Source organism: Peromyscus maniculatus, chromosome X (genome assembly GCF_049852395.1).
Source record: "Peromyscus maniculatus bairdii isolate BWxNUB_F1_BW_parent chromosome X, HU_Pman_BW_mat_3.1, whole genome shotgun sequence".
Classification (NCBI taxonomy): domain Eukaryota; kingdom Metazoa; phylum Chordata; class Mammalia; order Rodentia; family Cricetidae; genus Peromyscus; species Peromyscus maniculatus.
Window position 1 is genome coordinate 91,048,459 of NC_134875.1, and position 12,697 is coordinate 91,061,155.

Here is a 12,697-nt window from a genome sequence, read left to right on the forward strand (position 1 = left end):
TCTAGTTTTTGTCATTCTCTTTTCTTTCCAGTTTCACTGAAGCACAGTTGTCAAGTTAGATGTACCACAGTGTTTAGCAATATGTGTATGTGTGTGTGTGTGTGTGTGTGTGTGTGTGTGTATATGCGTGTATACATGTATGTGTATATAGGTATATATATGTGTGTGTGTGTATATATATATATATATATTCACAAGCACACACATATTGTTAAATGTTCCATGATAATGCTAATTTATATAACCATCTGCTCATGTAATTGTCATTTTGTGTGTGGTAAGAAAAGTTAGGATCTAAGATCTACTCTTTTTTTTGTATGCTGTTTTATTGTATGCTATAGCCAGTGTATATAAAATAGTTAAACCTTGTGAAACAGAAATACATGAAAATTCACAGAGGTAGATGTTAAGATCTGACAAGTAGAAGATTGTATATTATGGCACGCGTTATAGAGAAGCTTTTGTACAGACTCCAAATTTAGTTCTCTTGAATATCCACTGGTTCATGAAAAGTGGTTGGAGAAACCTCAAGATACATGACTACAAAAAGGACCAGACTTTCTGGGGTCTGAAGGGATTTGTACTTGAAGACACTCCAGTTAGCAGAGGGTCATGTTGAGCATTCTGCAGACAAAACTGTTTCAAGTCTGCAGCTGCCTGGGAAACCTTCACGCGGTTGAGCCCGGCCTCCAGCCGGAGCTGCTGAACCACCTTCTTCATGGCGGTGACGCTGGACGAACCCAACACGGCGCTCAGGACAGCCGTGCCGACTCGTCAGGCCAAGCGAGGGGCGGCAGGTCGCGGGCCTAAGATCTACTCTTTTAGCAAATTTGAAATATACAATCCAGAGTTAATATCTATTGGTACTATGCTATACATTAGCTCTCTAGAATTGTATTTACCCTAATTAACTGAAGATTCATCCTCTTTGACAACACATACCCCCCCACCCCCGAGTCCAGGCCCTGGCAAACACCATTCTACTCTCTGCTTCTACGGATCTGACTTTTTTTTTTTTTTTTGGTTTTTCGAGACAGGGTTTCTCTGTGTAGCTTTGCGCCTTTCCTGGAACTCACTTTGGAGACCAGGCTGGCCTCGAACTCACAGAGATCCCGAGTGCTGGGATTAAAGGCGTGTGCCACCACCGCCCGGCTGGATCTGACTTTTTAAAGATTTCATATATAAGTGAGATCGTGTGGTATCTACCCTTCTATGTCTGGCTCACTTCACTTAACATAATGTTCTCTCGAATCCTCCATGTTGTTGCAAACAGCAAGCTTTCCTTACTTTTTCCCCCTTTATGTGCTTATTATTGGTGTGCACAAGTACATGTTTGGGTACACTTACACCATGGCAATACTGCACAGGTCAGAGGACAGCTTGCAGGACTTGGTTCTCTCCTTCCACTATATGGCTTCCAAGGATAGAACTCGGGTTCTCTGACTTGGCCTAAGCCACCTCACTGGCCCAGGATGGCCTTACTTTTTAAACCAATTAGTATCCCACTGGGTTTGTGTACCATATTTTCTTTACCCATTCTTATGTTGATGGAAACACAGTTGATTTATCCTATTGTGAATAATATTGCAATGAATATTGACATGCAACTGTCTATCACTTGAACATACTTCATTTTCTTTGGATGTGTGTACAGAAAGTGGATTGCTGGTAGTTCTTTTAATTTTTTGAAAAGTCTCCATACCATTTTCTACTTACAAATTTTAATATCAATGAGATAGCAAAACACATGTGAGATAAGGAGAAAAGGGGGAAGGATGGAATGGGAGGTTTAAGTAAGAAAAGCAACAGGAGCATAGGGCAGAGGAAAAGGCGGAGGGAAGGATAATCAACACTAAGGATGTTTGATAAAGCAATATGGAAACCTACTACTTTGTAATATAATACAGTCATATAAAAAAGTCTACTTCAAGTTACCCTACATGGGGGATAGTGCTCTTCCCAGCAGCCATCTGTTGCCAAATAAAAATCAATACCAGGTGTAGGATCTCTTCTCTCAAGGTGTTGTCCATGGTTATTCCAGAAACCCCGAACTTAACACAGGCTACTGTCACTACTCTTGTTTGGCCACCTGAACCTGCTGGTAAGAGCCTACTGTTGTCAATATTACAAACTTTGGTCGCAAGACATGGAGAAATCAAGTTGGTACTGACCAGGAAGCTTCCTCCCTGATGACTAGCTCTCATAGTACCAGAAGATGCTACACAGGCTGCTGGGGGAGAAAAGCCATCAGTAGTCTTCTCCAGGTCTGAATCCTGTGAGCTACAATAACATCCAGCATAGCAAAATCCACTCCTGGCTGCAATAGTGGCATGAATGTTAACGGAGTAACCAGCTGCGTTCTGCTTTCTGCTTTGATTTGAGGTCTGCTCCTTAGGAAGAAAGATGTCCAGTTCGGTAAATCAGACCAAGGACCCATGGCTGGGGAGCTTCTAAGCCCCAGGTATGAATCTACTACTATTATTTTTCTTTTTTTTTTTTTTTGGTTTTTTGAGACAGGGTTTCTCTGCGTAGCTTTGCTTATTTTTCTAAATAGACATACTGTCAAGCAGATCTCTAAATTTGTGTCTCTTTGGCCATTGCTTAATACAGCTTTCACTCCTCATAAAAGAAATTTCTTTGAACAGTGGACAGTGGTTAACACAGAAATTCACAGCTGGTCGAAGTACAGAGAATAAGTGTCCATGGAGTACTCAACCATAAACAAGACATCTCTATCACCCCACTCCTCCCAAGGATCATGAAAAATGCAAGACAGGGAACAGAAAGATTGTAAGAGCCAGAGATCATGAAAGAAAAAATGTCTTCTGGACATGACAGGACTGCTGCACCCATAAACTTGCCGCCACTGTGGTTGCCTGCCCAAGACCAATCCATTCCACATTCCAGAATGGAGTGGAAAGAGGCTCACGATCTCCTACCCCGAGCTGAGGAGCTGTTGGCCGCTGACTGCTGCTGGGAGAGAGAGTTTGTTTTCTGTAAGGAGATGGTGGCCTGGTAGGTTGACCATGCTCCAGTTGATAGTCTCACACACATGAGGATATGAGCAGCACAAATCTGACTTGGTAGGTAATTTAAAAGAAATGAGAATAGAGTGGGATGTGGTGGTGCACACCTTTAATCCCAGCACTCGGGGGGCAGAGGCAGACAGATCTCTGTGAGTTCAAAGCCAGCCTGGTCTGCATAGTGAGTTCCAGGACAGCCAGAGCTGTTACACAGAGAAACCCTGTCTTGAAAAACCACAAAGAAAGAAAGAAAGAGAGAGGGGGGAGGGAAGGAGGAAGGAAGGAAGGAAGGAAGGAAGGAAGGAAGGAAGGAAGGAAGGAAGGAAGGAAGGAAGGAAGAAAGAAAGAAAGAAAGAAAGAAAGAAAGAAAGAAAGAAAGAAAGAAAGAAAGAAAGAAAGAAAGAAAGAAAGAAGAAATGAGGACATGAAGATTGGGAGATGAGCAGGGATGAATATGATCAAAATACATTATTTGTGTGTATGAAATTCTCAAATGATCAAAATATTATATATATATTCTGAAAGTCCATTATCAGTAATTATCAGAGAGATGTAAACTAAAATCACGAACACATTGGTTCAAATGACTACAATAATTAGTGTTAATGAGGATGTAGAGAATAAGAGAACATTTGTACGGCATAGCTAGGAATGGAAACCAGCATATTCATATGAATTTCAATTTGAGCCAGTCCACAAAAAGCTTAGATTTAGATGTAAATTTGCACTCCACACATAGATCGTCTGAAGGGGTGTGTATCTTTACAATGTTCCTCTTCTCATTCTGTCCATTTATTTGGATCTTCTCAGATATATTTCATCAATATTTTTGCCATGTACGTATACATGATTTATTAGTTTGTACCTCATTATTCCCTTTGCTTTGAATTGATTATAAATGATATTGTGTTTCTATTTTCCATTTCTACATATGAGTTAGACAAATGGTTGATTTTTGTGCATAACAATTGTTTCTTGCATGTTAGGTTTTAGAGAGGAAAGGGGTCCAAGAAAGAAATGCCGAGTTGAAACAGCCTTAGGTTAGGAGTCATCAGAGAGCCAGACAGAGCTGTGAGTGCGAAGGGAGAGTTTCTTTCAAGGTCGCTCATGAGAAAGTAGGTAGGTTGTGTCCAAAGAAATGGGCCCAAGGCTGACTCAGCTCAACAAGTTAGATTCAGAAAACATTATCATTTGTATATTCCTGACTAAAATGGGTATTGAAAAGTCCCAAGGGCATCCCTAGATAAGGAGTGCTTGGAAGGACAGTAGGCCTAGTTAGTATCCGATGAAACAGTTCTGTTCCCAGCCCTCCTTTGCTTTGGGTTTATCTGGAAATGCCCAGTCAGGGGAGAAGGAGGAGGAGGAAAGTGGAACACTGTGCTCTTGTGAGAACAATGAAAGGAGAAATAAAGACTGCAAGAAGGCTGTGGTAGTCTGCCTCACAGAACCTGGGAGAGAGAGACAGAGAGACAGAGACAGAGAGACAGATAAATTGAGTCTGTGAGGTGCCTCATAGCAAGTAGAGGATTCTTATGTAACATTTCTAATTTTTTTTGTTTATAAAACACAAACAAGACAGGGATGATTTTATAGAAAAGGGGATTGGGGGGCCCTAAAGGATTAGTGATCATCAAATTCATTTCGGTCCTGGATTAAGACATTGTTCAGTTAGGAGTTCTCCTCCCTAAATTTGGTGATGCATACATTCGGAGGATGTTGTGCACATGAGTTCATACAGCATTTGGACAGTGGTCTAGATAAATGGGGTCAGCACACAGACTATAAAGGTCTCTATGGATGTAAGAATCAGCACACTTATTAAGGATGTAACAATAGACATGAACCATAAAGTCCGAGGTAAGTTCTGCAATCATTTGGCCCATGATTCTGATGCCTGCTGTCTGGTTTTTGAAGCAAGGTTGGCTAACATGTTTGCTGCATCTCTGGCAGCTCTCCTCCAAGAAGAGGCCAAGTTCTCCCTTTTCTCCTGTCAGGAGAGTTAGGAACTGCCAATGAGTCTACCTAATCCTGGATTCTTACCGGGCTTTGAGAGATCTCACCAAGACTTTCTTGTATATCCTGAGATGAACATGATAGTATGTTAAGGATACAGCTAAGCCTCCTATTCCTGTGCTAATGCCTGCTGGTATCCCCAAAGCCACAAGCAGAGGGATAAGAAGGCAGATTATCTGTTTGCATACGTGACCAATTAAGTGGACTGGAAAGCTTCGTTTATTGAGAGCCACATCTACGCTTGGGCATAAGTGTGTTGGGGTACAGGTACCAATCCGTTTGGTGAGAAGAGAGGGGTAGACTGGTGTGCCCTACTTGAATAGACAGGTATTAAAGTGGGGGGGAATGGAATAGTTGGTATTTTTTTTTGGTAGGTTTAATTTCACATACTGAGAGAGAAGCATGAGAGCAGGGTTGAGGTTTGAAATATCTTGGAGGAACAGGAAATGTTTGCGTCTGGATAATAGGATGAAAGAGGTTTGTCCTAGTTAGGGTTTTTATTGCTATGACAAAACACCATGACCAAAAAGCAAGTTGGAGAGAAAGGGTTTATTTGGCTAACACTTCCATGTTGGTGTTCATCACTGAAGGAAGTCAGGACTGGAACTCAAACAGGGCAGGAACCTGCAGGCAGAAGCTGATGCAGAGGCCATGGAGGGGTGCTGCTTACTGACTTGATTTACATGGCTTGCTCACCCTGCTTTCTTATAGAACCTAGGACCAGTAGCCCAGGGATGGTACCACCCATAATGGGCTGGGCCCTCCTCCATTGATCACTGAGAAAATGCCTTCCAGCTGGATCTCATGGAGGCATTTCCTCAACTGAGGCTCCTTCCTCTCTGATAACTCTAGCTCATGTCAAGTTGACACAAAACCAGTCAATATAGGCTTTAGAAATGGACAGGGTCCTTTTCCAAGTCTTTGTGGATTCTCCATTTACTGGTGACCATAAGAAAGGGTCAATGATTGAACCTGAGTGTCCCAAACAGTTATGAGAACCTGGTAAGATCTATACCAGTAGGTAGTGAGATGGACACAGGGCCTGAAGAAAGAACTGGCGGAAGGTTTTTAGTAGCTGACCCAGTAGGGGCGTTGATCAGAGGTGGGTCTGAAAGTAATGATGAAATTGCACAGTGAGTGCTATCTAGTTGTCTCATTGATATGTCCCCTGTAAAGACTGTCTCATACAGCAGAGGAAGATTTCTGTTACCAAGGAGTCATGGTGGGGGGCCTGATGATGGCAATCTGATGTCATCAGTTTAGAAAATGTAGAAATACTTTGGATATATGTATCTTATAATTTGTAAGCCCTGTCTGTCAGAGTAGTGGAATCTGTCCTGTCAGTAAAAGTACATCTGCCCCATCGGCGACGTGCTTGAGTGTGATAAGGGACTGGCCCTGTGAGCAATAACCACAGGATCTCCGTGACTCAGGGCAACAGCAGGAGTTTCTGTGAGGGTCCAGTGATGATGGAGTGCCAGAGGCCTTGAACCAGACCAATGACTCATTGCAATGAACATTTGTGGGTGGGGCTGATTGGACAAAAAGGTATACCTCATGACATATCACAGCTCCCAATGTCACTGGGACAAATGAAGAGGTATTGGAAAGATGGAGGAGAGAGGTGGGTTGTTTTGTTTTGTTTTTAACTGATTTTGGGGGTGTTTTAGAGGGGATGAAGCAGGGGTGAGTGGAGGATATGGAGGGACTAGGAGGTGAGCAGGATTGGGGTGCATGATGTGAAATTCCCAAAGAATCATGTTATTTTAAAAAGTAGGTCACTCATGTTTAGGTGTCCAGAGTGACCCCTGTGAAATTGCCCAAGCTAGCAGAGATGAAGGAATTTTAGTGTGTACACAGAGGAAAGGAAAAGACAGCCATCAGGCATTGGCCAAAGGGGTGTTCAGGGTTATTAAGCAAGTAATGGATGGGATTGAAAATATGTTCTAGAAGTTTAGAGAGACTAAGAACTTCTTTCATTGGGGCTGAATAGGCAAAGTGGAGTAGAGAGGGGAAATCAGGCAATAGAGGGCACATGTTATCAATCAGAATAAACTAGAATTAAAAAACAAATGTAAGGAACTCAACTCAGCTAGTTGGAATCTGTGAGGTCCTTATTTATCTTTCAGTTATGAAATCCAGTAGTTCAGGAATTGTAGTACCTAAAGTTTGTTGCAAACGAGAATTCAGAAATTATCTGAAGGAAATCTTCTGCCTTGAGATACAGCAACATCAGGGGCGGAGGTTGGAGGAGTATGAAAGGAAGTGCTTATGTCTGGTTGTTTTTTGAATAGGTGTTTGAGGTCCTCCAGGATATCACAAGAATGGGTGAAACTGCCCAAAGGATGACTCTCCAAGACCTGTCCTCTTGAGACAGTATCTGAGTATAGGGATAGGGTGTGGTCCTTGTAATGTATGAGCAGGCTTTAACCTATACAAATAAATCCAAGAGCTGAGACCCAGCAGCTTACCAGCAGTGGGGATGATGAGAAGGACCAGGAGGTGTCCAGACCACAGAAGCTGGAAGAGTTTGAGGGTTAGGGTTTTTAAGTTTCCTGGGTACACTGGCAGATATAACTGAAAGAAATGCTTTAATAGGAGTTTATTAGCAATGTGTCTTGATTTTTATTTATTTTTATTTTTTATGTGTGTGGGTATTTTGCCTTTATATCTGTGCACCACATGCTTGCCTGGTGCCTGCAGAGGCCAGAAAACTGCATTTGATCCCCTGGTACCAGAGTTACAAAGGGTGGTGAGGCACCACATGGGCGCTAAAAATTGAACCCAGGTTTTCTGGAAAAGCAGCCTCTTAACCACTGAGTCACCTCTCCAGCCCCAGCAATATGTCTTAATAAATATTGAGTGTGGAAGAGAACTGGGATGTAATCGCCTAGGGTTTTAGAGGACAGGGGAAATTGTCTAAATCAAAAAGCTTTCCATTCATCAATTCAAAAAGACTTAGGCTTGAGATATTGAACAGGTTCTCATGAAAGTGATAAAGAAAAGATTAATCCAGTTACCTTGAGTTCACGTCATCAATTTGGTAAGATGGTTTTCATTTTCTCTACTTTATCTTATGGTTGGTGCCTATAAGGGATACATAACTTCTAAGTGATACAAAGGGGTTTGAAGACCCCTGGTAATTTTAAATAGGAATACAAACCCATTGTTAGTTTACAGGGATGTGGGAAGTCCAAATCTGGATATTATTTCTTTCGTTAAAATGTAATTCTCATATCTTCCCTTCATATGTATATGGAAAACCTCTACCCATTCCAAAAAGTATCTACTAAAACTAATAAATAGTTTGTCCTCTTGATGGGCAAAGTCAGCTCAGCATGCAAGTCTTGGCCAGGGATTTGTCCTCTGGCTTGATGAATTGGGAAGAATGAAGTCCCAGTGTGCTCCTGGGGTGAAAACTTCTGATGTATGTGGAAGAATTGAGTAACATCTTGGAGATCTCTGATAAAAAAAAAAGTCCTCAATTCGTTGAAAGAGGTTAGCTCTTGAGTGATGGCCAATAATCATGAAGTGTTGTTAAGATACCAAGCTTTTCCTTCTTAGGTAAAGTTATTTTCTCCCTTTGCAAACCAACTTTAATTAAGATGGCACCCTCTTGAGATAGTTTTTCTTTTTCTTCAGATGAATAAGGAGTGTGGTTAAATGGTAAAGCAATTAGGAGATGGAGAAAGTGTAGAATTTAGGCTCATTACCAGCCTTAGAAGTTCCTAGGCCAATAAGCGAGTCCTGTTTTGAGTTTCCATTACAATGGAGAATAGCTGCCTGCTGAGTTAGGGAGACTGTCTGTAAATTTTAAGACTAGGGTAGTATTAATGACAGGTGGCTCCTTGGATGTCAGAAAGTTTATATCTCTCCAAATGGGAGCATAAGAATGGATAATGTGGAAACCATATTTGGATCCTGTTATGGAATATTGTTCTAAGGTGTGTTACTTCTGTTTATGTTGCATTTGTTTAACTCTGTGAAGCTGTGTTACTGTGCCTGTCTAAAACACCTGATGGTCTAATAAAGAGCTGAATGGCCAATGGCAAGGCAGGAGAAAGGCTAGGTGGGGCTGGCAGGCAGGGGGGATAAATAGGAGAAATCTGGGAAGAAAAGGAGCCAGAGAAGGAGGAGGACTCCAGGGTCTAGCCACCCAGCTACACAGCAAGCCACAGAGTAAGAAACAAAGAAAGTTATACAGGAATAGAGAAAGGTAAAAGCCCAGAGGCAAAAGATAAACAGGATAATTTAAGTTAAAGAAAGCTGTCTAGAGATAAGCCAAGCTAAGGCCAGGCATTTATAAGTAAGAAAAAGCCTCCATGTGTGATTTATTTGGGAGCTGGGTGGTGGGCCCCTCAAAAGAGCCCAAACAAACAACAACAGGAGTCAGTATAAATTTTTACGGATGATCCCTTAGCTAGGGTTAATGATCTGGTTCCTGCAATTAGTACAGCCTGCTGTGCGGTGTTCAAAGGTGGGAGGGACCCCAGCTGGAGAAATTAGTCTGAGACGATTATAGCATATCCTGCTCAGATGGATTCCTGTATTTTGACTAAACTCTCATCTCAACTATATGTGGTCTAGATCAGAAATGGGGAATCAGAGAGGTTAGGAAAGAAGAAATAATTCAATCTTCCAGAGAAATCCTGAGAAGGGGTGTTTTCTGGTTTGGGAGATGCGGGAAGGGACCTGGATGAAGGGTAAGTCAGGAGTCTGCAGGAGAGTAGCATATAAACCCTGGAGGCAGGAAGGAGAAACCATAGAGATCTGATCTCTCGGTCTGTCAAAAGAGGCGTGAAAGAATGAGACCTACAGACACGGTGGTTAGGGACCGGCTTCAAAATTTCTTGGATCATCTAGGCTTTTGTCTCCAGAATTTGTAGGCAAGAAGGCCACCCTAGGATTGTCTTACCTGTTTGGAAAAATATGTAATCACTGGTGTATCAGGGTCACAGCATTATCTCAGAAGTCTTAATATACAGACCTTTTGAGCATATATATAAAGAAGAAATAGTTGAGACAGACCAGACAAGGTGAGGGCAGAGGCAGGAATTGGATCTTTTTTAAGGAGAGAGAAAGCCCTCTGTTAGGAGCAGCAAGATGAAGCAATTCGTGAGGCCCCCTGAGGCCAGTGGTTTTATGTCCTGATGAGGGTGCCAAAATTGGGAATACAGGGGTGCAAAAAGTTAGATAAGCCCAGGAAAAAAGAAGTTTCATTTTGGAGAGGCACTATTTCTGTAATTATTTGTCTCTGTTGTTTTGAATGAGACCTCAGTGAGTGGGTGCTATGTGGAATGCCAACGAAATAACTCCAGTTTTAGAGAGTTGTCCCTTTAAAAGTGAAACTCCTTATCCTTTTGGGGGCAAAGAAATTAGGTAAGGTGACAGGAAACAGGGACATTAGGGGGCTGCTAAGTTATCAAAATACTGGAGGAGAGTGCTAGGAGCAGGAAAGCTGTAAGAGGTCTTGAGTCAATGCTGGTCCAAAAAATGTGGGGACTGTTCTAAAACTTCTGAGGACGGCCATTCCATTCAGCTGTTGGGCCAGCCTGATAAAGGATTTGTCTGGGTAAGGGCAAAAATGCCCTGTGAGGAAGGGTCAGGTGGACTTAAAAAAGCATCCTTAAGGTCAATCACAGTAAAGTGAGAAGTTTGCGCAGGGATAGAGAAGGGACTAGGGACCACAGATATAGTTGGTAAAACTGTTCCGTTAGTGGTCCTGAGGTCCGAAAGGAAGCAGGAGCAGCTATCAGGTTTTTCGTCTCTTTGGATTTTAGCTAGGATAGGCATATTATGGGAGGCAGGATCTGGCTGGCCTGAGAAGGCTGGAATTGAGGAGTGTGTTAATGATTGGTTGGATTGCGGCAGGGAGAGGACCTGTTGGGGAAGAATGCTAGGTCTTTGGGGGGTAACTTTAGTAGAAGAGGGGTACATAGCTATCAAGGGATATTTAGTATCCTAGATTTGGATGGTTAAAGTGGCTGGAAGTGAGAAGCCAGGTGAGGGTGATGCCAGGGCAGTGAGGAGGAAAGTTCCCATCTACATTGTGAAAAGGTAAACAGAGGTGGTGGTATGGAGTGTAGAAAAAATGCCTCGTCTCCTAAGTGGAGTCAGGTAGGAGGAGATAATCAAGAAGGAGTGAGTGGAGGTTAATGTTTCTAAAACAATAGGAACGTGACTGGTTTTTAGCAAGTTTGTATATAAAGCCATCAACCCCAATAATAGAGGTGGAAGATTGGAACGCTGGTCCTGAGTATTCGTTTAAGGCAAAACTGGACTGCTTTATGCCTAAAAGGAAAGCAATCAGCCCGCCTGCAATTGTGATGTTTACCATGGATTCAGCATTAGTGATGGCTATGGAAGCTTCTGGATGTGGTTAGCACCAATCATCAGTGTTAAATCCTAAGGGCTCAGGCATTGAAAAACCCAACTCAAAGTTAAGAATAACTGGCTCCCACCCAGGGACTTGAGGATAGCCAGATGTCCAATGTCCCTTAACCTTACATGTTGTACAGGGTTCCAGTGGAGCTTGTGGATTTGAGCAAGCTCTGGTCAAGTATTGCTCTTGGCCACACTTGAAGCAAGATCCTAGTGGAATCCTGTTAAGAGTGATATGTTTTCTTCAGCTGTCCTGGAAAGTGGTTGCAAGTAATTGGTATTTGACCTGATCTGTTTTTCATTTTTGTTGTCTCTACTATTAAAAACCTTAAAGAGTGACTTAATGAAGTCTTTCTGAAGGGACTAGGGGTTCCTATAGTTTTGAGAGTTTTTTTTCTTATTTTCTGGGGAGGATTAAGATATGAAGTGAGTATGTAAGTTTGAGTGTTACTTATTATGAAGCCTAGTGAATTGAACAGGTCCAGAAAAAGGAAGTGAGGAAGACGAGCATCCCCATGTTCCGTGGCTTTGTTCTGGAAGTATGGAGAGGTCACTGACAATAGACCAAGGCTGATGCCAGGTGTCCCTGGACTTGATGGATCTGACCAAGGAAACAGATCCCAGTCTAGGATTTGGGGATCAGGCAGAGAAGCCAGGAGATATACAAAAGGAAGACAAAGACAATGTCAGAGAGGACTGAAGTCCAGTGTTGGACAAAGGTGTGGCCTTGGGTATGGAAGGAGAAGCAAGGCTGGAGAAAATCCACAGAGGTCCGTTTCAGTGATGTCTCTCTCCTGAGTTTTGGGTAGCAAACTGTTAGTTTCAGGGAGGAACGGGGTTCAAGAGAAAAACACAGAGTTAGAACCCCCTTCAGAAATAGGGTTGATTAGAGAGCTGACCAGAGCGGAGGAAGGGGAAAGCTTTAACACACTCGGAGAGAGCAAAAGTACTTCTGTTAAGGTCCCTTGTGAGAAAATAGGACAGAAGGCATTGTACCCTAGAAAATGGGTCCAAGGTTAGCTCCCCTCACCAAATCAGACTTAGAGATATTATGTTTCTTGTATTTCTGGATGAAACGGGTTGGAAAAAGTTCCAGGGGCATTACTGAGATGGGGCCATCTAGAAGAACAATGGACCTACCTATTATGTGAGGAGATAGTTATGTTCCCAGCCCTCTTCTGTTTGGTGCTTGATATCTGCAAACGTCCTGTCTCGGAAGGGAGGCAGAAGTCAGCTCTTTGATAGCCATGAAAGGAACAAGAAAGACTGAAGGGGAGTAT

General features: G+C 42.5%; 1 pseudogene; it reads right to left on the reverse strand.

Moving 5' to 3' along the window:
- Nucleotides 1-349: 349 nt before the first annotated feature.
- Nucleotides 350-12,697, reverse strand: part of LOC102923802 (guanine nucleotide-binding protein G(I)/G(S)/G(O) subunit gamma-5 pseudogene) — a 55,458-nt pseudogene continuing 43,110 nt past the window's right edge.